Consider the following 24,992-nt stretch of genomic DNA (forward strand, 5'->3'; position numbering starts at 1 on the left):
CCTGACTGAAAAGAACAGTTGAGTACCTTTCCTTTTGGGCTACTTAGTAGATTTGCCTCTATACTCTGATTCTTTTATTCTTGTTACATCTGTTTCATGCAGTAGTTTCATATGGTCTTCTCTTGTTTACATACTCTCCAGTACCTTTTGGTGTGTTCTTACTACAGTACTTTCCGGTACTGTATTAAGAACACACTTCATATCTCTGTTATTTTTCATAAGTGTCCCTTCCTCCTTCCTCAGCTTTAACACTTGTTTCTTCAGTCTTGTTTTTTTTTCTTATAAGGTTGCAGAGTAACTTTTCTTCAGTTTTGGTCACTTATGCAATATCTTTCCCAAAATGTCTTTCAGTTTCCCTTCTTATTCTTTCGTGTTCATTTCTTGCTCTCCTGCTTGCGTCTGTTTTCTCTTTATAGTTGAAGTCTCCTAGTGCTAGGAATTTGGTTCAGGTTCTTTCTGCCCTCTCAGCCCCTGTTTCGAATATGTGAATCATTGTAAAGATATTCTGGTCATAATTCTTCCTTCGTCTTCTGTTGTTTGTTTTAGGATAACGTATCACTGCCACTGATACCTTTATCTCATTGGACATTACAGATCTGAACTCTCTGAATTCTCCTGTTTTGAATTTTCTTAGTTCATCAAAACATTAGGGTTTTTTTGACCATCAGTGCAACCCCTCATCCATTTACGTTTGCTTTCACCTTTCTCACTATTTGCTAGCTCTCTAGAAATATCGCACGTATTATAAATGCTGAAAGCTTTGTCTCTGCACTACCTACTTTATTAGGGTTTTCTCCCCAATTCTGTCAGAGATTCACACTTGTTGGTGACTCCTACATTTGAGTACCACACTGATGCTTTTATCTTGGCGTATGTATGTGTGTGTGTGTGTATGTGTACTCACCTATTTGTGGTTGCAGGGGTCTAGTCCTAGCTCGTGTGTGTGTGTGTGTGTGTGTGTGTGTGTGTGTGTGTGTGTGTGTGTGTGTGTGTGTGTGTGTGTGTGTGTGTGTGTGTGTGTGTGTGTGTGTGTGTGTGTGTGTGTGTGTGTGTGTGTGTGTGTGTGTGTGTGTGTGTGTGTGTGTGTGTGTGTGCGTGTGTGTTAGTTACCATTTGGTCCTAGGCACATGTCGATTCTAGGCCTGTTGTATGTGCATGCGTGTGTGTGTATGTCTGTCTGTGCGTGCGTGTGTGTGTACTCACCTAGTTGTACTCACCTAGTTGAGGTTGCGGGGGTCGAGTCCGAGCTCCTGGCCCCGCCTTTTCACTGATCGCTACTAGGTCACTCTCCCTGAACCGTGAGCTTTATCATACCTCTGCTTAAAGCTATGTATGGGTCCTGCCTCCACTACATCGCTTCCCAAACTATTCCACTTCCTGACTACTCTGTGGCTGAAGAAATACTTCCTAACATCCCTGTGATTCATCTGTGTCTTCAACTTCCAACTGTGTCCCCTTGTTGCTGTGTCCCATCTCTGGAACATCCTGTCTTTGTCCACCTTGTCAATTCCTCTCAGTATTTTGTATGTCGTTATCATGTCCCCCCTATCTCTCCTGTCGTCCAGTGTCGTCAGGTAGATTTCCCTTAACCTCTCCTCGTAGGACATACCTCTTAGCTTTGGGACTAGTCTTGTTGCAAACCTTTGCACTTTCTCTAGTTTCTTTACGTGCTTGGCTAGGTGTGAGTTCTAAACTGGTGCTGCATACTCCAATATGGGCCTAACGTACACGGTGTACAGGGTCCTGAACGATTCCTTATTAAGATGTCGGAATGCTGTTCCGAGGTTTGCTAGGCGCCCATATGCTGCAGCAGTTATTTGGTTGACGTGCGCTTTTGGAGATGTGCCTGGTGTTATACTCACCCCAAGATCTTTTTCCTTGAGTGAGGTTTGTAGTCTCTGTAGTCTTCTTTGCTCTTCCCCAATCTTCGTGACTTTGCACTTGGTGGGGTTGAACTCCAGGAGGCAATTGTTGGACCAGGTCTGCAGCCTGTCCAGATCCCTTTGTAGTTCTGCCTTGTCTTTGATCGAATGAATTCTTCTCATCAACTTTACGTCATCTGCAAACAGGGACACTTCGGAGTCTATTCCTTCCGTCATGTCGTCCACAAATACCAGAAACAGCACTTGTCCTAGTACTGACCCCTGTTGGATCCCGCTGGTCACAGGTGCCCACTCTGACACCTCGCCACGTACCATGACTCGCTGCTGTCTTCCTGACAATTATTCCCTGATCCATTGTAGTGCCTTCCCTGTTTTTCCTGCTTGGTCCTCCAGTTTTGGCACTAATCTCTTTTGTGGAACTGTGTCAAACGCCTTCTTGCAGTCCAAGAAAATGCATTCCACCCATCCCTCTCTCTCTTGTCTTATTGCTGTCACCATTTCTTGGAACTCCAGTAGGTTTGTGACACAGGATTTCCCGTCCCTGAAACCATGTTGGCTGCTGTTGATGAGATCATTCCTTTCTAGGTTTTCCACCGCTCTTCTCCTGATAATCTTCTCCATGACTTTGCATACTATACATGTCAGTGACACTGGTCTGTAGTTTAGTGCTTCATGTCTGTCTCCTTTTTTAAAGATTGGGACCACATTTGCTGTCTTCCATGCCTCAGGCAATCTCCCTGTTTCGAGAGATGTATTGAATATTGTTGTTAGGGGTACACATAGCGCCTCTGCTCCCTCTCTCAGGACCCATGGAGAGATGTTATCCTGCCCCATTGCCTTTGAGGTATCTCGCTCACTCAGAAGCCTCTTCACTTCTTCCTCGGTTGTGTGTACTGTGTCAAGCACTTGGTGGTGTGCCCCACCTCTCATTCTTTCTGGAGCCCCTTCTGTCTCCTCTGTGAACACTTCTTTGAATCTCTTGTTGAGTTCCTCACATACTTCACGGTCATTTCTTGTTGTCTCTCCTCCTTCCTTCCTTAGCCTGATTACCTGGTCCTTGACTGTTGTTTTCCTATTGATGTGGCTGTATAACAGTTTCGGGTCAGATTTGGCTTTCGCTGCTGTGTCGTTTTCATATTGTCGTTGGGCCTCCCTTCTTATCTGTGCATATTCATTTCTGGCTCTACGACTGCTCTCCTCATTCTCCTGAGTCCTTTGCCTTCTATATTTCTTCCATTCCCTAGCACACTTGGTTTTTGCCTCCCTGCACCTTTTGGTGAACCATGGGCTCGTCCTGGCTTTTTCATTATTCCTGTTACCCTTGGGTACAAACCTCTCCTCAGCCTCCTTGCACATTGTTGCTACATATTCCATCATCTCATTATCTGGCTTCCCTGCCAGTTCTCTGTTCCACTGAACCCCGTTCAGGAAGTTCCTCATTCCCGTGCAGTCCTTTTTCTTGTAGTTTAGCTTCATTCGTCCTGGCCTTCCTGCTTCCAAGGGGTCTTTCGTATGTGATGTCCTCGATATCTGCACTACTCAAGGTGAATACTAAGTCCAGTCTTGCTGGTTCATCCTCTCCTTTCTCTCTTGTAGTGTGTGTGTGTGTGTGTGTGTGTGTGTGTGTGTGTGTGTGTGTGTGTGTGTGTGTGTGTGTGTGTGTGTGTGTGTGTGTGTGTGTGTGCGTGTACGTGAATGTGGAGGCGGGGCAAAATTGTGACCCTACTAGTGTCAGTGATATATAGTGATTGGTGGGAAATTGGAGAGCGTTAGAATAAGAAAGAAAGAGAAAGAGAGAGAGAGAGAGAGAGAGAGAGAGAGAGAGAGAGAGAGAGAGAGAGAGAGAGAGAGAGAGGGAGAGGCTTTCAAATGAGCTGATGTAGGTAACAACTCATAGCTTGTAAATACAGTTAGGAGACAGACAGACAGACAGACAGACAGACAGACAGACAGTCAAACAGCCAGAGATCACGGTAAAGTTCAGTCTCCAGAACATTAGTACTAAGTATATATTCCAACATATCAAGAGTAGGTGGCTTCGTGAATGTCTAGGTATTTAGAGTAACACTTAGGAGACACCCCTAGCGATTAGTATGAAGCAAAGAAAGCCACGTAGGAGCTGCAAAGATCACATGGATTTATCCATCTTCCTGATCCTTGATCAACAGGAAAGATCAAAGATCAGTTAATATGATAGAGGATTAGCTGGACACTTCAAGGATCAGCCAGAAACATCAAGGAGCAACTGTGGGCATCAATAATCAACTGTAAGGATGAAGAATCATCTAAAAACATCAAGGCTCAGTCGGCCAGATATGTAATCAGCTAGCAGCATCAACGATCTCCTATCAGCATTAATGATCTGCTAGTACGTTCAAGAGTCAGCGGGCAGGATACAGGGTTACCTGGCAACGTCAAGAACCATCTGGCTGGATTAAAAACCAGCGGGTAGAATTAAAGAGAAGATGACTTGGTAAAAGAACGACTGCGAGGATCACAGACGATGCAAGGGTCTTTAAGAACTTCTTTCAGAATCACGAGTCAGCGGAAGTATAGTCATGTAAGGCACCAAGCATCACTTAAGTGCACTATGGATAACCTATAAGTACCAAAGTTCGCCTAAGAGTACTAAGGATCACCTAAGAGTACCATGAATCACCTAATAGCAACAGCGATTACCAAAGAATACCAAGGATCACCTAAAAGTGTTAAGAATCAGATAAGAGCATAAGGAATCTCCCAAGAATACCAAGGACCATCTTAGAGTATGAAAGCTCACTTAATAGCGCAAAGGATAAATTTACTTAAGACCACCAAAGGTCACTTTGAAGTAAAATGGAAAAGCCATTGTAATATGGATCACCGAAGGGAATCAAGGACCATATAAGAGTACCATCTATCACTTAAGAACAACTAAGGATCACCTAATAGTACTAAATATAACCAATGAGTACCAAGGGTCACCTAAGAGCAATACGTATCACCTAAGACTATCAGGCATCACCAAGGAGAACCACACAATAAAGAACAATAAATCACCTACATAAGAGTGACAAGAATCCCTCAAGAACTCCAAGAGTCATCTAAGAATTTTAAAGAACAATTTGAGAATAACAGTGATCAAATTGTGCCGAAGCGCATCTAGAATCATTATAGTCCCAAAGATAACTTGCGAGCAATAAGGATCACTTAAGATTACTGTTGATCATCTTAAAATACCAACTATTACCTACAAGCAATGAGGATCACATAGAAATAGCATTACTTAAGAGTATTAAATATCACCTAAGAGCATCAAGGACAACCTAAGGGTACTAACAATCTCTTAAGACTACAAAGGATCACTTGATAGCAAGAAAGATCATATAACGTAACCATTTCTCGCTTGAGAGTACCAGGGATCACCTAAACGTACGAAGAATCATTTCAGAATACCGAGGATACACGGAGAGCAACAACGATCATTTATAATAACAAGAATCACCTAATAATACTAAAATTCACCTAAAAAATAAAAAAAAATATTTACAAAATTCCTGAGCTCCAAAATAACTAATTATAAACACGATAGGCTTGGCAGACAGTGCAGAATATCTCCAATAAAAAGCAGGGGAGCGATGAGTACAGTGAGAGAGAACTCAGTAAGTATATGGAACCTGAGCTCTTCAACTCCCTTCCTTCGTGGATAAGAAGGATTACCAACAATTTCCTAGCTGTCTTGAAGACGGAACTTGGCATATTCCTCGACATAGTTCTAGATCAGTCTGGTTGTGGTGCACACGTTGGACTGTGGGTGGCGCACACTAACAACTTAATCGATCAGGCCAGCAGGAAGACTGGTCTGGGATAGGGCCGGGGGAGTGGTAACCTTCGGAAACGACTCCAGATAGTTTTCAGGTTAGAGTACCATTGATTCCCGAAGACTATCATGGATCACATAGTGAAAGAAAAAAACACAGTACGGGTGGCGTTTGAACTCATGGCGAGTGAATCACAATCTCCAGGCCAATGCGTAAGCAACCGGACCAGCTGGCTACAATAAGATTCATCCAATTCACCCGCCACGGGTTCAAACCCCACCCGTACCGTGATTTACCTGCAATCGCGTTATTACGATTTTGTGAGCCATAAAGATCAAAGAGTAGCAAGAATCACTTAAGAGTAGCAGGGATGGTCTAAGAGTAATAAGACTCGCTTAAGAGTCTCAAGCTTCATCTAAAAGTCCCATGGATCATATAAGAGTACCATAGATCACAATAGCTAATTGAGAAAACGGAAGAATCGCCTGAAACGTGTCAGAGTTCATCTAACCAAAGAGTACCAGGGATTATTTGGGAATAACATGGATTACCTGGGATGAGTAAGGATCTCATCAGAGAGCACCAAAGGTCAACTGGATGCTCCATGGAACAGCTGGCAGGAATAGAGATCATCTAGCAGGTACGAAGATCATCTGTTAGGATTAATGATTGCCTGGGTGGAAAAAAATCACATGGAAGCATTCCAATTAACAAAAAAGGAACAATGATATGGAAACAGAGAAGAACACCTGGGACTATACAAAGTTACCTGGCAGCATAAAGGATCCCTTGGAAACATAAAGGGGAAGAATTAAGGATTACTTCGGAGAATAAAGGATCATCTGGTAGCAGAAGGAATCTTCAGGAAGCATGAAGGATCCGTTTGCAGGATAAACTAACATTAAGGAGCTTATTAGATCTCCTAGGATAATTAAGGGTTACTTGGATCACAGGAGATTATCGTGGAACATAAAGATCATCTGGACGCATCGACGTTCACTTGCAAAAATGAAGGATTATCTAGAGACATAAAGGATCATCTAGAATTATAAAGGAACATCAGTAAGTATAATGAATTCCCTGGAAGCCTAAGGAATCGCTCTAAATCGTAAAGAATCACCAGGAAGCATAAAGTATCTTCCCGGAAGTATAGAGGATCATCTGGAAAGATAACAACTGATATCATGGAAACAAAGAATCACCTGGAAACGCTAAGGACAACCAGAAGCCTTAACGAATCACCTAGAAGCATAAAGACTCACCTGAAAATATAAAAAAGGCACTTAGAAACATAAGAGATTACTTTGAAGCATAAATAATCATTTTGAAGACGTGGAACACAAACATCTGAGAGCATATAAGATTACCTTCACTCTTACAAAAAAAGGACTTTTTTTTAAGAGTGAAGGACCTTACGATAACATAAAAGGTCATTCCGGAGCATGAAGTATTAACGAGGAGGATAAAGTTTCACTTGAGAGCAAAAAATTAACTGAGAGCTGAAGCATCACGAGAGAGCATAAAGCATCACATGCGTCACATAAAGCATCACACTGACAAATTAAAAACCATCTGAAATGAATACCAACTATCTAAGGCTGTGTCAATAAATAAAATAAAGCAACATCAGTACGGATCAGAGGTCGCCTGGGAGGTTCAATGCTTCCCCAAAAGGATCAGTTTTCACTAGGATGCATAAAGCACAAGGAACTACCATTAATTAAGAATATCCAGGAAGGATCATGGGTTACTTCGAAGGCTCGCTGATCACCCAGCAAGAGTCATGACCGCCAAGTATAAATATCACAGTATCGTGGCTGCAATAGTTCTTAAATAACTCAGGTTTTCGAGAGAAAACCATATACGAGGTTTCGTCTGTCTTGGATCATTGTCATCTTAGCAATGAGTGAGAAAATGTTGGAGATGGCTTTAAAATAGGTCGAATAGATGCAGATAAAGAAAGTAGCAGGCAGGTCAGGTGACACAGTAGCAGTAGTAGCAACAATAGTAATAGTAGTAATACCAACAACAGTAGTAGTAGTAGTAGTAGGAACAACAGTAGTAGTATTAGTAGCAACAGCAGGAGTAGTAGCATTAGTAAAAGTAGTAGTAGCAGCAACAGCGGTAGTAGTATTAGAAGAAGTAGTAGTAGTAGTAGAAATAGCAGTAGTAATAGTAGAAGTACTAGTAGCAGTAGTAGCAGTAACAGCAGCAACAATGGTAGCAATGAACATTAGCTTTTAGTTATTGGTGAGCCAGTTGTGTACCCAAATCTGATGTTTGTCTTCAATGCAGAGAGAGAGAGAGAGAGAGAGAGAGAGAGAGAGAGAGAGAGAGAGAGAGAGAGAGAGAGAGAGAGAGAGAGAGACGGAGAGACAGAAACAGAGAGAGATAGAGCTAACGCAATAAGAGATCCGATTTATATTAATAAGTGTTAGGTTTTTGGTTAATCCTGGCACTAAAGCCACGCAACACGCTATGTAGTATAAATGATAAACATTAACAAATACCAGAGGCTATCATTAAAAATTGAACTGTCATCCTTGCTATCATTAACAGCTTGAAATCTTAAACAGTTTCCTGATCTATAAGCTGCTAGAATTTACATTTAGATAGAAGCGAATGTTGCATAAACGCGAAATTAAGACAGTAATGCATAATAAGTGACACGGAATATGTCTTTGCAATGTTGACTGAAATATAAACAGTTTTGTGAACACAAAGGGCTTAGCGATTTCCTCTCTGATTGCTCTGTATTCAGCGAGGTAGGATTAATGTACTCAGGGAAAATGAAGCGAGATTTTTCTTTTTCGAGTAATAAATCTCAGGCAGAAGAGATTTATAAGATAAACAGGAGGACAATATCTTCCTCCTGGCTCCTGCGAAGTCTGAACTTATCATCAAAGTCTAGTCTTAAATAACACTTAATGAGGCAAGTTCGCACACAGGCGTGCTAAGCATTTATTATTGTACCCGGCAATGATGCTCTTATGTCTGCCAATATTTCTCCCTTCTAAAATTCGTCGCATTTTTCTTTTGAGAAAACCATTCTTTCGTTTTGCTTTCTAAGTGATTTATTCAGTTATTCCTCACCCGATTTCATATTCGCAAAATATGTGTCTTCGATGCCTTTATTTTCCGGTCCTAGTATAAATTCGCTACTTGAGAAATGTTCCTCTTTGATATTTATAATGATAATATTTAATTTATTGCGGTTATTTGCAGTCTTATGTTGTGAATAAATGTCATGGGGTAGTGAAAAACAAAGTTCGTTATAGAGGGTTTGGAAGGGAGGAGACAGGAGCTATGACTCAGCCCTTACAAACCAAAGCAAGGGAGCACCTTGGTGACCAGATGTTTGTACATACTAACAAATCCACCCATGTTTTTTTAAATATATATTGTTTACTTAAATATGGCAGAATTTATCTAAAGGCTTTAAGCTTCGTCACAAGAATCATTTCTCAGTGACAAGAAGAGATAACTAAACTACCGTCAGGAAGCAGGAACACAATAGGACAAGGGTAATGAGACAAGGAGATGAGATTTAAGGAAAAAAAATGGGAAGCAACGGTTAATTTTTTTTTGTTTTTTTTTGACAGTTTTTTTCCTATGAGGTCCTTTACTACCTCTCATCATTACAAATTCTTGCCCTATATACTGTAAACATACACACACAGCATCCCCCAAAGATCCGGGTGTATGGAGATTTACCCATACGTTTACACCTCCCTGAGAATCAAGTACAGAACTTTAACAAGAGGCAACTTAGAGAGTACTGAAGCAATGAGAGTCTGCGCACTGGGGCACAGAAATAATTAGATAAATAAGGGTCGAAGGAATGAGAGTCAGAAAACAGTGAAAAAAAGGGTTAAGTTAAGGGACACTGCAATGAAGTTATAATGAATCAAAAGGATGAGACTTGGAGGGGCAGTGGGATAAAAGTACGAAGGTTTGAGGGGCAGTAAAAGCAAGAAAATTTATATAAATTATGAGAGTAAGTGGGCAGTGAGACAAAGGATGCGTATTAGAGGGCAGAGGAATAACTTTATGAAAGGTGGAAGACGGCAGCGAGACAAAGAGATGAGAGATGGAGGGAACTGAGCAAGGTATATAATTATAATTATAATTATCATTTTTTAATTTATATTCTTCTTCTTCTTCTTCTTCTTCTTCTTCTTCTTATTATTATTATTATTATTATTATTATTATTATTATTATTATTATTATTATTATTATTATTATCATTATTATTATTATTATTATTATTATTATTATTATTATTATTATTATTATTATTATTATTATTATTATTATTATTATTATATTTAAAGTGAAGTATCAAACCCGTGAGGGTCATTCAGAGAGTTGACTATTCGAAGTTCCGTAGTAAGACCTCCATTAAATGTTCATTTCGAGACAATGGCATATCTGTTCACACCATTGTTCACACCATTGTTCACACCATTGTTCACACCATTGTTCACACCATTGTTCACACCATTGTTCACACCATTGCTCTTTGTTCATCTCGTTGAGAGCCGACTAAAGAAGAGAAGGGTTATTATTTAAATTCATCGATGTAAGAAGAACCATTAAGCTCGAGCCTCCATCTGCTAGTAGTGATACACTTACGCTAACTAGTTCTTTTAAACATATTTTCTTACCTATTTGAAGCATACGATTGTCTCTCTTATCTGACTGTTAACCTATTTAATTCAAAGTAACTTTTCTTAATTTTTCTTTAAACTGCCTACGATCTTTCTAAACAATCTAACAAATGTAGTAGATAGATTTTCTTACATAATCACGTAATTAATCAAGGATATCGCGTCCCATGGCTCCGTAACACCGAAATAAAGGCATGTTAGTCAGACTATATTTATATACATGTACTAGTAAAGATCGTTAACCGCCAGGGGGAGAATCAGAAGTTGAGATATAAAAGAAACTAATGTTTGGATGGTGATAATACTGTGTGAGGAGCGACAATGGTGTGTAGGTAGTGATAATTTTGTGTAGAGAAATGTAGGGAAGAAAGTATTGAGTATATGTTGGAGAGTGAAGAGAAGTATGTGTTAGTGGGAATGGGAAAGATGTATAAAAATGAAATACTGGATAAGAAATTGTTGGGAGAGAGAGAGAGAGGGAGAAAGAGAGAGCCGTAGAGAGAGAGACAGGGAGGTGGAGAGAGAAAGAGATAGAGAGAGAGAGAGAGAGAGAGAGAGAGAGAGAGAGAGAGAGAGAGAGAGAGAGAGAGAGAGAGAGAGAGAGAGAGAGAGAGAGAGACAGACAGACAGATAGACAGACAGAGACAGACAGAGACAGAAAAAAAGAGAAGAGAGGAATGATTTTAGAGCAAAACTTTGTCCCAACAAATTATTTCTCCATTATTCTTGTGTCCGTCGATATTCCTATCAACGTCTCACCCTTTAGTGAGCCCAGACTATCATGCATGAGCAAGAATCTACGATTAATGTGAACAAAAATAATAATAATAATCCAAGTAAGCCCCTCGAGAAAAGAGGAATTAACTCTCAGGAAAAGATTATATAAGGTCAAGTAGCGTATTTCTCCTGAGGTGAGAAAGGAGGCGGCTGATATTACCTTCCGGGAAAAGGCTAATGAAGGCTCCAGCGGAGGACACTGGGAATACCTGGCAGGCAGGAGGAACACCTAGCTTCTTTTCCTCTCCCTAGAGTTAGAAATTCCTAATTCTTTTCTTTTAAACAAGCTAGGAGCTATTAAATGCATCAGTTCATTTAAAGGCACTTCTTTAGCAACATATTTATAATTAGCAAAAATAATAGGAAAGAGGACAGGTTGTAGCCAGCAAGAAATTTTATTTTCTTTATATCATTAATATGTGTATGTTGAGCGATCATATCCAGATTTCAGTCATTCAAGAAAGAAATGATCTCTGGTAATGTGGGGTTCCTGAGCATCTGTTTCCTGCTTGTCTTGTGGTATGAAAGCTGCTTTTGAACTGAAGTTAAGCAAAGAGGAAAAAGCTCATGTGACATGAAAGGTGTACAAACACACTGATGTCAGGCTCGGAGAAAGACAGATCAAAGGTGAGGTCAGGTGGTTCATTCAGTGAGCAAAGCTTCTCTTGTCTCCTTGGCCAGGCCCACTACCCCCACCAGTGTGTGACCTCTCCTGTACCTGACCTTATCTATACGTATCTGACTTCACCTTTGATCTTCGACCTAGGTTCTCTGAGCCTGACATAGCGCTCGTATTAACGCCTTATAAATAAGGCAGTGTATTCGCTATTCCTTTTATATTTAACAGAGCCCAGCCGTGGGTGAAATATAATAAACGGCTTCCCTGCTATTAGAGTCCTAGTTTCACTTGATGGATTATGCCAATGTTTACCTATACGTTTTCCCCCTAATAGTGAGGGTACCCACTGTTCCCTATTAGGAAAATTACTGTGATACAAAAATACAGTGAATAAAAGTATGATCAAAATTAGATAAATGAAAATTTAAACGGATTTTTAATACAGTTAAAGAAAATAAAAGAATTTTTTCCCCAGAGAAATAAAGCAGAGAGATGTTCATCTCCATGGAAGTGAACTTTCTTCTTCTCCAGGCTGAGGGACCGACCACCTCAAATACTATTTCTCCAAGGTTGATGGGCTGATTACATCATCTTGAGTTCACTACTACACTTGCTGCCTCTGTACTTAAGCTGCTTGGTTGCCTTAGTTGCAAAATTGATCACGAAATCCTTCTTGGACACTGCTGAGTCATATTTCAGCTCTAGGAAATCAATTTCATGGCCGGTCTTAAGAACTCTTCCATTCACTGTAACTACAAACTGGTGATTGATATGCCTGGGAGTAGCTCTCTGTCTGTCTGTCTGTCTGTCTGTCTGTCTGTCTGTCTGTCTGTCTGTCTCTCTCTCTCTCTCTCTCTCTCTCTCTCTCTCTCTCTCTTTCTCTCTCTCTCTCGCTCTCTCTTATTCTCTCTCGCTGTAAATAAAAGCTTCTTCCTCTCCCATCCCCCACGTTGCCTCACACCTTCCCACTCAACAAAGGGGTCAGTGTTTACCTTCAACACGCCTCTCCATCCTTTCTCATCTCTCTTGATCTCTTTTCATAACAGGTCTCCTCCTCCTCTTTCTCCTCTTCTTCACGTAACTGCTCTGCCTAATCATCTTCCTTCTTCGCTTCATTACTCCGCTTCTGCCTCCTCCTATCAGTTCTTACCTCTCTCTTTTCCTCATTTTCTTTCTTGCCAGCCTCGTCCAACCCATCTTTACCCCACCTTCCCTAAATCTTGATAAAAATCTCGCCCACCTCTCAGTAATGTTACGCCTCGCTGATAAATTATCTTATTACACTTTTTATTTTCCCCTGATCCATATTCTTCTCATTCCGTGTTTTGTATTCTTTTCGATGTTTCTCCATAAATTCCATCGTTCTCATTTCCGGGAATTCTATGAATCATTCGTTCTTGTCCTTACTGTAATATATGTAAAATATTACCAATATTTGTCTTATTAGTTTCTCAATGTTTCTTCAGCTTTATCGTAATATTTTAATTATTATGTTCTTCTTAAATTCATTAATCTCGTGAAATAGGTTAATAATTTATTTAAATAAAAGTGTTAAAATATGGAATTATATTTGCTTTTATTATTTTACTACTATTATTATTATTTTATTTATTATTGAAATTATTATTATTATTATTATTGTTATTTATGCACTGCTAATCCAAAACCGACAGGAGTCGAGGTTAAAATATGTGCTAAACCCATCACACACCGTCACGCAACACACCGTCATACAAATCAACACCAACACACTCTCCAACAAACCACCACACATTTGAACCTCTTCAACACCCTAACACACACACACACACACACACACACACACACACACACACACACACACAGGAAGGAAGGGCAAACCAATGAGCATAGGGGCCATAGCTAGGGAAGGGACCGAAGGAAGGAACACTCCACGGGAAGGAACTGAAACACCTCAGAGGATGCAATAGGAGTCACAGTAGGAGGAGGAAAGGGAGAGATCGGTTTTTGTCTATGGGCTAGACAATGCTAAAGGGGAAACTTATGATGAAAGAAAGCAGGAGGAGAAAAAAGCGATTGAAGGTATCATGAAGGTGATAGGCGAGGGGGACATGACCCAGGTGGCAAATTTTCGGAGAATCGGGTGGTTCACAAAGAAAAGGAATCGACCTCTCAAAGTAATTTTCAAGGCAGAATCAACCCGAACCATGATCCTGCAGGAGAAAGCACGGCTGAGAGGCAAACAGGAGTTCATTAGTGTGTACCTCGATCGAGACAGAACACAGGAGGAAAGGATGAAGCTGAAAGAGAGAGTGCAAAAACGAAAATGGGAGGAAATGAAAAAGGAGAGCAGAATAACCCAGGAACAAGTGGAAGGACAAGCGCATCCCACAGAAACACCTGCAGGACTCCAGCCACGACAGCCCCAAGGCAACTGAACAATCAAACCAACCATTACACACCGATCCCTCTGTTCCCAACCCCCGCACCACAATTACAGTATTAGAACAGAAGTTGAAGGTTTGGTACACAAATGCGGATGGATTAACGAATAAACATGAGGAATGGCAAGAAAGAATCAATGAGAAGTCCCCAGACATCATAGCAGTTACAGAAACAAAACTCAGAGAGACAATAACAGATGCAATCTTCCCACCAGGATACCAGATCATGAGGAAAGATAGAAGGGGCAGAGGGGGAGGCGGGGTTGCTCTGCTCGTAAAAAACAGATGGAAATTCGAGAAAATGGGAGGCATAGACGAGACGGGAGAAAGAGAGTACATAGTAGGTAGACTTCAGTCTGGGGAGCACAAGGTGGTCATTGCAGTGATGTATAATCCACCACAGAACTGCAGGAGGCCAAGAAAGGAATATGAAGAAAGCAACAGATGGGTGAGGTGGCAAAAAGGGCTCACTCCAGCAGAGCAAAGTTGCTTGTTATGGGGGATTTCAACCACAGGGAGATTGACTGGGAAAACCTGGAGCCACATGGGGGTCCCGAAACATGGTGAGCCAAGATGTTGGACGTGGTGCTGGAAAACCTCATGCACCAACATGTTAAGGACACTACCAGAGTGAGAGGAGGGGATGAACCAGCAAGATTGGAACTTGTGTTCACCCTGGGCAGTTCAGACATTGAGGACATCACGTATGAGAGTCCCCTAGGAGCTAGCGACCACGTGGTTCTGTGCTTTGAATACATAGTAGAGTTGCAAGTGGAGAGAGTAACAGGAGTTGAACGGGAAAAGCCTGACTATAAAAGAGGGGACTACATAGGGTTGAGGAACTTCCTGCAGGAGGTTCCGTGGGACAGAGAACTGGCAGGAAAGCCAGTAAACGAAATGATGGAATATGTAACAACAAAATACAAGGAGGCAGTGGAAAGGTTTATTCCCAAGGGCAACAGAAACAATGGGAAGACCAGAACGAGCCCCTGGTTTACCCGACAGTGTAAGGAGGCAAAAACAAAGTGCAATAGAGAATGGAAAAAGTACAGAAGGCAGAGAACACATGAAAATAGGGAGCCAGGAACGAGTATGCACAGGTAAGGAGGGAGGCCCAGCGACAGTATGAAAATAACATAGCATCGAAAATCAAGACTGACCCGAAACTGTCAAAGACCAGGTGATCAGATTGAGGACAGAAGGTGGAGAACTCACAAGAAATGATCAGGAGGTATGTAAGGAGCTAAACAGGAGATTTAAGGAAGATTTTACAGTAGAGACAGGAAGGGCTGTGGGAAGACAGCACAGAAGGGAACATCAAGAGGGAATATACCAACAAGTGTTGGATGACATACGAACAACCGAGGAGGAGGTGCAGAAGCTGCTAAGTGACCTTGATACCTCAAAGGCGATGGGACCGGACAACATCTCCCCATGGGTTCTTAGAGAAGGAGCAGAGATGCTGTGCATGCCCCTTACCACAATCTTCAACACATCCCTTGAAACTGGGCAACTACCTGAGAAATGGAAGACAGCAAATGTAGTCCCCATATTTAAGAAAGAAAACAGAAATGAGGCACTAAACTACAGACCTGTGTCTCAGACATGTATTGTGTGCAAAGTCATGGAGAAGATTATCAGGAGGAGAGTAGTGGAACACCTGGAACGGAACAAGATTATAAATGAAAACCAACATGGGTTCATGGAAGGCAAATCCTGTGTCACAAACCTCCTGGAGTTTTATGACAAGGTAAAAGAAGTAAGACACGAGAGAGAGGGGTGGGTTGATTGCGTTTTCCTAGACTGCAGGAAGGCCTTCGACACAGTTCCCCACAGGAGATTAGTGCAGAAGCTGGAGGATCAGGCACATATAACAGGGAGGGCACTGCAATGGATCAGGGAATACCTGACAGGGAGGCAACAACGAGTCATAGTATGTGAAGAGGTATCGCAGTGGGCGCTTGTGGCGAGCGGGGTCCCACAGGGGTCAGTTCTAGGACCAGTGCTATTTTTCATATATGCAAACGACATGATGGAAGGAATAGACTCTGAAGAGTCCCTATTCACAGATGATGTGAAGTTGATGAGAAGAATTAAATCGGATGAGGATGAGGCAGGACTGCAAAGAGATCGGACAGGCTGGACATGTGGTCCAGAAACTGGCTTCTCGAATTCAATCCTGCTAAATGCAGAGTCATGAAGATTGGGGAGGGGCAAAGAAGACCGCAGACAGAGTATAGGCTAGGTGGACAAAGACTACAGACCTCACTCAGGGAGAAAGACCTTGGGATGACCATAACACCGAGCACGTCACCGGAGGCACACATCAACCAAATAACTGCTGAAGCATACAGGTGCCTGGCAAACCTGAGAATAGCGTTCCGATACCTTAATAAGGAATCGTTCAAGACACTGTACACTGTGTATGTTAGGCCCATACTGGAGTATGGAGCACCAGTCTGGAACCCACACCTGGTCAAGCACGTCAAGAAGTTAGAGAAAGTACAAAGGTTTGCAACAAGGCTAGTCCCAGAGCTCAAGGAAATGTCGTACGAGGAAAGGTTGAGGGAAATCGGACTGACGACACTGGAGGACAGAAGGGTCATGGGAGACATGATAACGACATTCAAGATACTGCGGGGAATAGACAAGGTGGACAGAGATAGGATATTCCAGAGAGGGGACACAGAAACAAGGGGTCACAACTGGAAGCTGAAGACTCAGACGAGTCACAGGGACGTTAGGAAGTATTTCTTCAGTCATAGAGTCGTCAGGAAGTGGAATAGCCTAGCAAGTGAAGTAGTGGAGGCAGGAACCATACATAATTTTAAGAAGAGGTATGACAAAGCTCAGGAAGCAGAGAGGGAGAGGACCTAGCAGCGATCAGTGAAGAGGAGGAGCCAGGAGCTGAGTCTCGACCCCTGCAACCACAATTAGGTGAGTACAATTAGGTGAGTACACACACCCACACACACACACACACACACACACACACACAAATGCAAAGTCATGAAGATAGGGAAAGGGCACAGAAGACTGCAGACAGAGTATAGGCTAGGTGGCCAAAGACTGCAAACCTCGCTCAAGGAGAAAGATCTTGGGGTGAGTATAACACCGAGCATGTCTCCGGAAGCACACATCAACCAGATAACTGCTGCAGCATATGGGCACCTGGCAAACCTGAGAACAGCGTTCCGATACCTTAGTAAGGAATCGTTCAAGACACTGTACACCGTGTACGTCAGGCCCATAGTGGAGTATGCATCACCTGTTTGGAACCCGCACTGGATAAAGCATGTCAAGAAACTAGAGAAAATGCAAAGGTTTGCGACAAGGTTTGTTTCAGAGCTAAGGGGAATGTCCTATGAAGAAAGGTTAACGGAAATCGGCCTGACGACACTGGAGGACAGGAGGGGCATGGGAGACATGATAACGACATATAAAATACTGCACGGAATAGACAAGGTGGACAAAGACAGGATGTTCCAGGGAGGGAACACAGAAACAAGAGGTCACAATTGGAAGTTGAAGACACAGATGAGTCAGAGAGATATTAGGAAGTATTTCTTCAGTCATAGAGTTGTCAGGCAGTGGAATAGCCCAGAAAGTGACGTAGTGGAGGCAGGAACCATACATAGTTTTAAGACGAGGTTTGATAAAGCTCATGGAGCGGGGAGAAAGAGGGCCCAGTAGCAACCGGTGAAGAGGTGGGGCCAGGAGCTAAGACTCGACTCCTGCAACTACAAATAGGTGGAACATTAAAATGGTATAAAATACCGACAGGTTGTTAGGTAAGACACATATGCAACAGTTAGGTATCTTTATTATGAAACGTTTCGCCTACACAGTAGGCTTCTTCAGTCAAGTACAGAAAAGTTGATAGAAGCAGAAGATACTTGAAGACGATGTAATCAGTCCATCACCCTTAAAGTTTTGAGGTGGTCAGTCCCTCAGTCTGGAGAAGAGCATTGTTCCATAGTATGAAACATATTGTTTCATACTATGGAACAATGCTCTTCTCCAGACTGAGGGACTGGCCACCTCAAAACTTTAAGGGTGATGGACTGATTACATCGTCTTCAAGTATCTTCTGCTTCTATCAACTTTTCTGTACTTGACTGAAGAAGCCTACTGTGTAGGCGAAACGTTTCATAATAAAGATACCTAACTGTTGCATATGTGTCTTACCTACAAATAGGTGAGTACAAATAGGTGAGTACACACACACACACACACACACACACACACACACACACACACACACACACACACACACACACACACACACACAACCACACACACACACACACACATAAACACACACACACACACACACACACACACACACACACACACACACACACACACACACACACACACCTCAAAGGCGGTGGGACCAGACAACATCTCTCCATGGGTCCTTAAAGAGGGAGCAGAGATATTGTGTGAGCCATTAACAAAGATCTTCAACACATCACTTGAAACTGGGCAACTCCCTGAGGTATGGAAAATGGCAAATGTAGTCCCAATTTTTAAAAAGGGAGACAGACATGAGGCACTAAACTACAGACCTGTATCACTAACGTGTATAGTATGCAAGGTCATGGAGAAGATCATCAGGAGGAGTGTGGTGGGGCACCTGGAAAGAAACAAGTGTATAATTGACAACCAGCACGGTTTCAGGGAAGGAAAATCTTGTGTCACAAACCTACTAGAGTTTTATGACAAGGTGACAGAAGTAAGACAAGAGAGAGAGGGGTGGATCGACTGCACATTTTTGGACTGCAAGAAGGCCTTCGACACAGTTCCTCACAAGAGGTTACTGCAAAAGCTAGAGGATCAGGCACACATAACAGGAAAGGTACTGCAATGGATCAGAGAATACCTGTCAGGGAGGCAACAACGAGTCATGGTACGTGACGAGGTGTCAGAGTGGGCGCCTGTGACAAGCGGGGTTCCACAGGGGTCAGTCCTAGGACCTGTGCTGTTCTTGGTATATGTGAACGACATAACTGAAGGGATAGACTCAGAAGTGTCCTTGTTTGCAGATGATGCGAAGTTAATGAGAAGAATCAAATCGGATGAGGATCAGGCAGGACTACAAAGAGACCTGGACAGGCTACAAGCCTGGTCCAGCAACTGGCTCCTTGAATTTAACCCTGCCAAATAAAAAGTCATGAAGATTGGGGAAGGGCAAAGAAGACCGCAGACACAATATAGTTTAGATGGCCAAAGACTGCAAACCTCACTCAAGGAAAAAGACCTGGGGGTGAGTATAACACCGAGCATATCTCCTGAGGCGCACATCAATCAGATAACTGCTGCAGCATACGGGCGCCTGGCAAACCTACGGATAGCGTTCCGATACCTCAGTAAGGATTCGTTTAAGACTCTGCATACCATTTATGTCAGGCCCATACTGGAGTATGCAGCACCAGTTTGGAATCCACACCTAGTCAAGCACGTCAAGAAATTATAGAAAGTGCAAAGGTTTGCAACAAGACTAGTCCCAGAGCTACGGGGATTGTCCTACGAAGAAATGCTGAGGGAAATCGGCCTGACGACACTGGAGGACAGGAGGGTCAGGGGAGACATGATAACGACATATAAAATACTGCGCGGAATAGACAAGGTGGACAAAGAAGGGATATTCCAGAGAAGGGACACAGACACAAGAGGTCACAATTGGAAGTTGAAGACTCAGATGAATCAAAGGGATGTTAGGAAGTATTTCTTCAGTCATAGAGTAGTCAGGCCGTGGAATAGCCTAGAAAGTGACGTAGTGGAGGCGGAAACCATACATAGTTTTAAGGCGAGGTATGATAGAGCTCATGGGGCAGGGAGAGAGAGGACCTAGTAGCAATCAGCGAAGAGGCGGGGCCAGGAGCTGTGACTCGACCCCTGCAACCATAAATAGGTGAGTACAAATAGGTGAGTACATACACACACACACACACACACACACACACACACACACACACACACACACACACACACACACACACACACACACACACACACACACACACACACACACACACACACTGCTGATCAAAAGCCGATGGAATTTTGGTGAGCTGGAGAGAGGAGACAGCGGAGAAGCAAGTGATTACATAGCAGGAACGCTCCACTCTGGAGGTCCCAAAGTAGTAATTGCAGTGATGTATAACCCACCACAGAACAGCAGGAGACCAGGGCAAGAGTATGATGAGAGCGATAGAGCGATGGTTGACACACTGGCTGCAGTGGCCAGAAGAGCTCATGCATGCAGGGCAAAGCTCCTGATCATGGGTGACTTTAACCACAAGGAAATCGATTGCGTGAACTTGGACCCGCATGGGGGCCAAGATACATGGAGGGCTAAGATGATGGAGGTGGTACTTGAAAACTTCATGTACCAACACGTAAGGGACACTACAAGAGAGAGAGGAGAGGATGAACCAGCAAGACTGGACCTAATATTCACCTTGAGTAATGCAGATATTGAGGACATCACATACGAAAGACCCCTTGCAGCCAGCGTTCATGTGGTTTTAAGCTTCGAATACACAGTAGAGCTACAAGTGGAGGGTGAAGCAGGAAGGCCAGGGCGAATGAACCCAATCTACAAGAAAGGGGACTACAGGGGAATGAGGAACTTCCTGAACGGGGTTCAGTGGGACAGAGAACTGGCAGGGAAGCCAGTTAATGAGATGATGGAATGTGTAACAACCATGTGCAAGGAGGCTGAAGAGATGTTTGTACCCAAGGGTAACAGGAATAATGAAAAAGCCAGGATGAGCCCATGTGCAGGGAGGCAAAAACCAAGTGTCTTGGGAATGGAAGAAATATAGAAGGCAAAGGACCCAGGAGAATAAGGAGAGCAGTCGTAAAGCTAGAAATGAATGTGCACAGATAAGAAGGAAGGCCCAACGACAATATGTAAACGACATTGCAGCGAAAGCCAAATTTGACCCGAAGCTGTTATACAGCCACATCAGAAGGAGAACAACAGTCAAGTACCAGGTAATCAGGCTAAGGAAGGAAGAAGGAGAAACTATAAGAAATGACCGTGAAGTATGTGAGAAACTCAACAAGACATTGAAAGAAGTGTTCGCAGAGGAGACAGAAGGGGCTCCAGAAAGACGGAGAGGCGGGGTACACCACAAAGTGCTGGACACAGTACACACAACCGAGGAGGAAGTGAAGAGTCTTATGAGTGAGCTAGATACCTCAAAGGCAATGGGGCCGGATAACATCTCTCCATGGGTCCTGAGAGAGGGAGCAGAGGCGCTATGTGTACCCCTAACTACAATATTCAATACATCTATTGAAACAGGGAGATTGCGTGAGGCATGGAAGACAGCAAATGTAGTCCCAATCTTCAAAAAAGGAGACAGACATGAAGCACTAAACTACAAACCAGTGTCACTGACATGTATAGTATGCAAAATCATGGAGAAGATTATCAGGAGAAGAATGGTGGAACACCTAGAAAGACATGATCTCATCAACAGCAGCCAGCATGCTTTCAGGGACAGGAAATCCTGTGTCACAAACCTACTGGAGTTCTATGACATGTTGACAGCAGTAAGACAAGAGAGAAAGGGATGAGTAGATTGCATTTTCTTGAACTGCAAGAAGGCGTTTGACACAGTTCCACACAAGAGATTAGTGCAAAAACTGGAGGACCAAGCAGGGATAACAGAGAAGGCATTACAATGGATCAGGGAATACTTGTCAGGAAGACAGCAGCGAGTAATGGTGCGTGGCGAGGTGTCAGAGTGGGCACCTGTGACCAGCGGGGTCCCACAGGGGTCAGTCCAAGGACAAGTGCTGTTTCTGGTATATTTGAACGACATGACGGAAGGAATAGACTCCGAAGTGTCCCTGTTTGCAGATGACGTAAAGTTGATGAGAAGAATTCATTCGATCGAAGACCAGGCAGAACTACAAAGGGATCTGGACAGGCTGCAGACCTGGTCCAGCAATTGGCTCCTGGAGTTCAACCCCCACCAAGTGCAAAGTCGTGAAGATTGGGGAAGGGCAAAGAAGACCGCAGGCGGAATGCAGTCTAGGGGGGCCAGAGACTACAAACCTCTCTCAAGGAAAAAGATCTTGGGGTGAGTATAACACCAGGCACATCTCCTGAAGCGCACATCAACCAAATAACTGCTGCAGCATATGGGCGCCTAGCAAACCTCAGAAGAGCATTCCGACAAGGGGACACAGTTGGAAGTTGAAGACACAGATGAATCACAGGGAAGTTAGGAATTACTTCTTCAGCCACAGAGTAGTCAGGAAGTGGAATAGTTTGGGAAACGATGTAGTGGAGGCAGGATCCATTCATAGCTTTAAGCAGAGGTATGATAAAGCTCACGTTTCAGGGAGAGTGACCTAGTAGCGACCAGTGAAGAGGCAGGGCCAGGAGCTTGGAATCGACCCCTGCAACCTCAACTAGGTGAGTACAACTAGGTGAGTACACGGTTATTTAAACCTTAAAAGTTAAAATCAGTACAATAAAGGAGATAAATACTAGGAATAAGGTAAACTAAGTAATTTACAATAACATTAAAAGCCGATATCACACATTTGAGAACAACAGTAAGTTATCTTACTGCATTTGGTTGATATCTCATCCAAGAGAGACCAGTATGTGTACTCAGCTAGTGACAAAAAATAATATAACGTAAACTCGGCTGGTTCGCGTTTAAAACTTAGCGCCAGTACAACGCGCTTGGGGACCTCTGGAACAGGACCGATGTTAAATACCACTTTTGCAGAGGAAACGCAAGACTTGGCTGTGTGATTGAAGCCTCATAAACTGTAACGTTTTCGATGTACACCAAACCACACATATCGACCACACACAGACCTTGAAACCCCAACTTCACACATATCAACACCCCTGTCACACACACACATACAAACATCAACATTCACCACACACACATCAACACCCACACCACACTCACCACAAATTCCCCCACCACACACGCCCCAACACCCTACCATACAACTCAAAACCCCCACCACACACCTCCACATTTGTACCACACACACACCTCAACACCCCTAAATAAATAACAAAAAGGCACAATACCGTGACTGGAACGATACACAAATAACCCGCACATAAAAGAGAGAAGCTTACGACGTGCGGGTTATTTGTGTACAACACCCCTACTATACAACACAAAACCCCCACGACACACCTCAACACTTCACCACACACACTTCAACACCTCACCACACACACCTCAACACCCCACCACACACACCTCAACACACCACCACACACACCTCAACACACCGCCACTACACAAACCTCAACACCCTCACTACACACACCCCATCACTCACACCTCAACACCCACACTACACACACACCCCACCACACACCCTTAACACCCTCACTACACACACACCTCAACACCCTCAATACACACACTCCGCCACACACACCTCAATACCCTCTTTACACACAATCCACCACACACACACCTCAACACCCTCACTACACACACTCCACCACACACACCTCAACACCCTCACTACACACACCTCAACACCCTCACTACACACACCTCAACACCCTCACTACACACACTCCACCACACACACCTCAACATCCTCACTACACACACCTCAACACCCTCACTACACACACTCCACCACACACACCTCAACATCCTCACTACGCACACACCCCACCACACACACCTCAACACCCCTCACTACACACACACACACCACCACACACACATGAACACCCTCACTACACACACACCCCACCACACACCTCAACACCCTCACTACACACACTCCACCACTCACACTTCAACACCCTCACTACACACACACCCCACCACACACCTCAACACCCTCACTACACACACTCCACCACACGCACCTCAACACCCTCACTACACACACACCACACCACACACACCTCAACACCCTCACTACACACACACCCCACCACACGCACATCAACACCCTCACTACACACACACACACCACACGCACCTCAACACCCTCACTACACACACACCACACCACACACACCTCAACACCCTCACTACACACACACCCCACCACACGCACATCAACACCCTCACTACACACACACACACCACACTCAAGTGTGAGTGGTGGAGTGTGTGTAGTGAGGGTGTTGAGGTGTGTGGTGGGGTGTGTGTGTAGTGAGGGTGTTCATGTGTGTGTGGTGGTGTGTGTGTGTGTAGTGAGGGGTGTTGAGGTGTGTGTGGTGGGGTGTGTGCGTAGTGAGGATGTTGAGGTGTGTGTGGTGGAGTGTGTGTAGTGAGGGTGTTGAGGTGTGTGTAGTGAGGATGTTGAGGTGTGTGTGGTGGAGTGTGTGTAGTGAGGGTGTTGAGGTGTGTGTAGTGAGGGTGTTGAGGTGTGTGTAGTGAGGGTGTTGAAGTGTGTGTGGTGGAGTGTGTGTAGTGAGGGTGGTAAGGTGTGTGTGTGGTGGATTGTGTGTAAAGAGGGTATTGAGGTGTGTGTGGCGGAGTGTGTGTATTGAGGGTGTTGAGGTGTGTGTGTAGTGAGGGTGTTAAGGGTGTGTGGTGGGGTGTGTGTGTAGTGTGGGTGTTGAGGTGTGAGTGATGGGGTGTGTGTAGTGAGGGTGTTGAGGTTTGTGTAGTGGCGGTGTGTTGAGGTGTGTGTGGTGGTGTGTTGAGGTGTGTGTGGTGGGGTGTTGAGGTGTGTGTGGTGAGGTGTTGAAGTGTGTGTGGTGAAGTGTTGAGGTGTGTCGTGGGGGTTTTGTGTTGTATAGTAGGGGTGTTGTACACAAATAACCCGCACGTCGTAAGCTTCT

This window comes from Cherax quadricarinatus, chromosome 2 (genome assembly GCF_038502225.1).
Source record: "Cherax quadricarinatus isolate ZL_2023a chromosome 2, ASM3850222v1, whole genome shotgun sequence".
NCBI lineage: Eukaryota > Metazoa > Arthropoda > Malacostraca > Decapoda > Parastacidae > Cherax > Cherax quadricarinatus.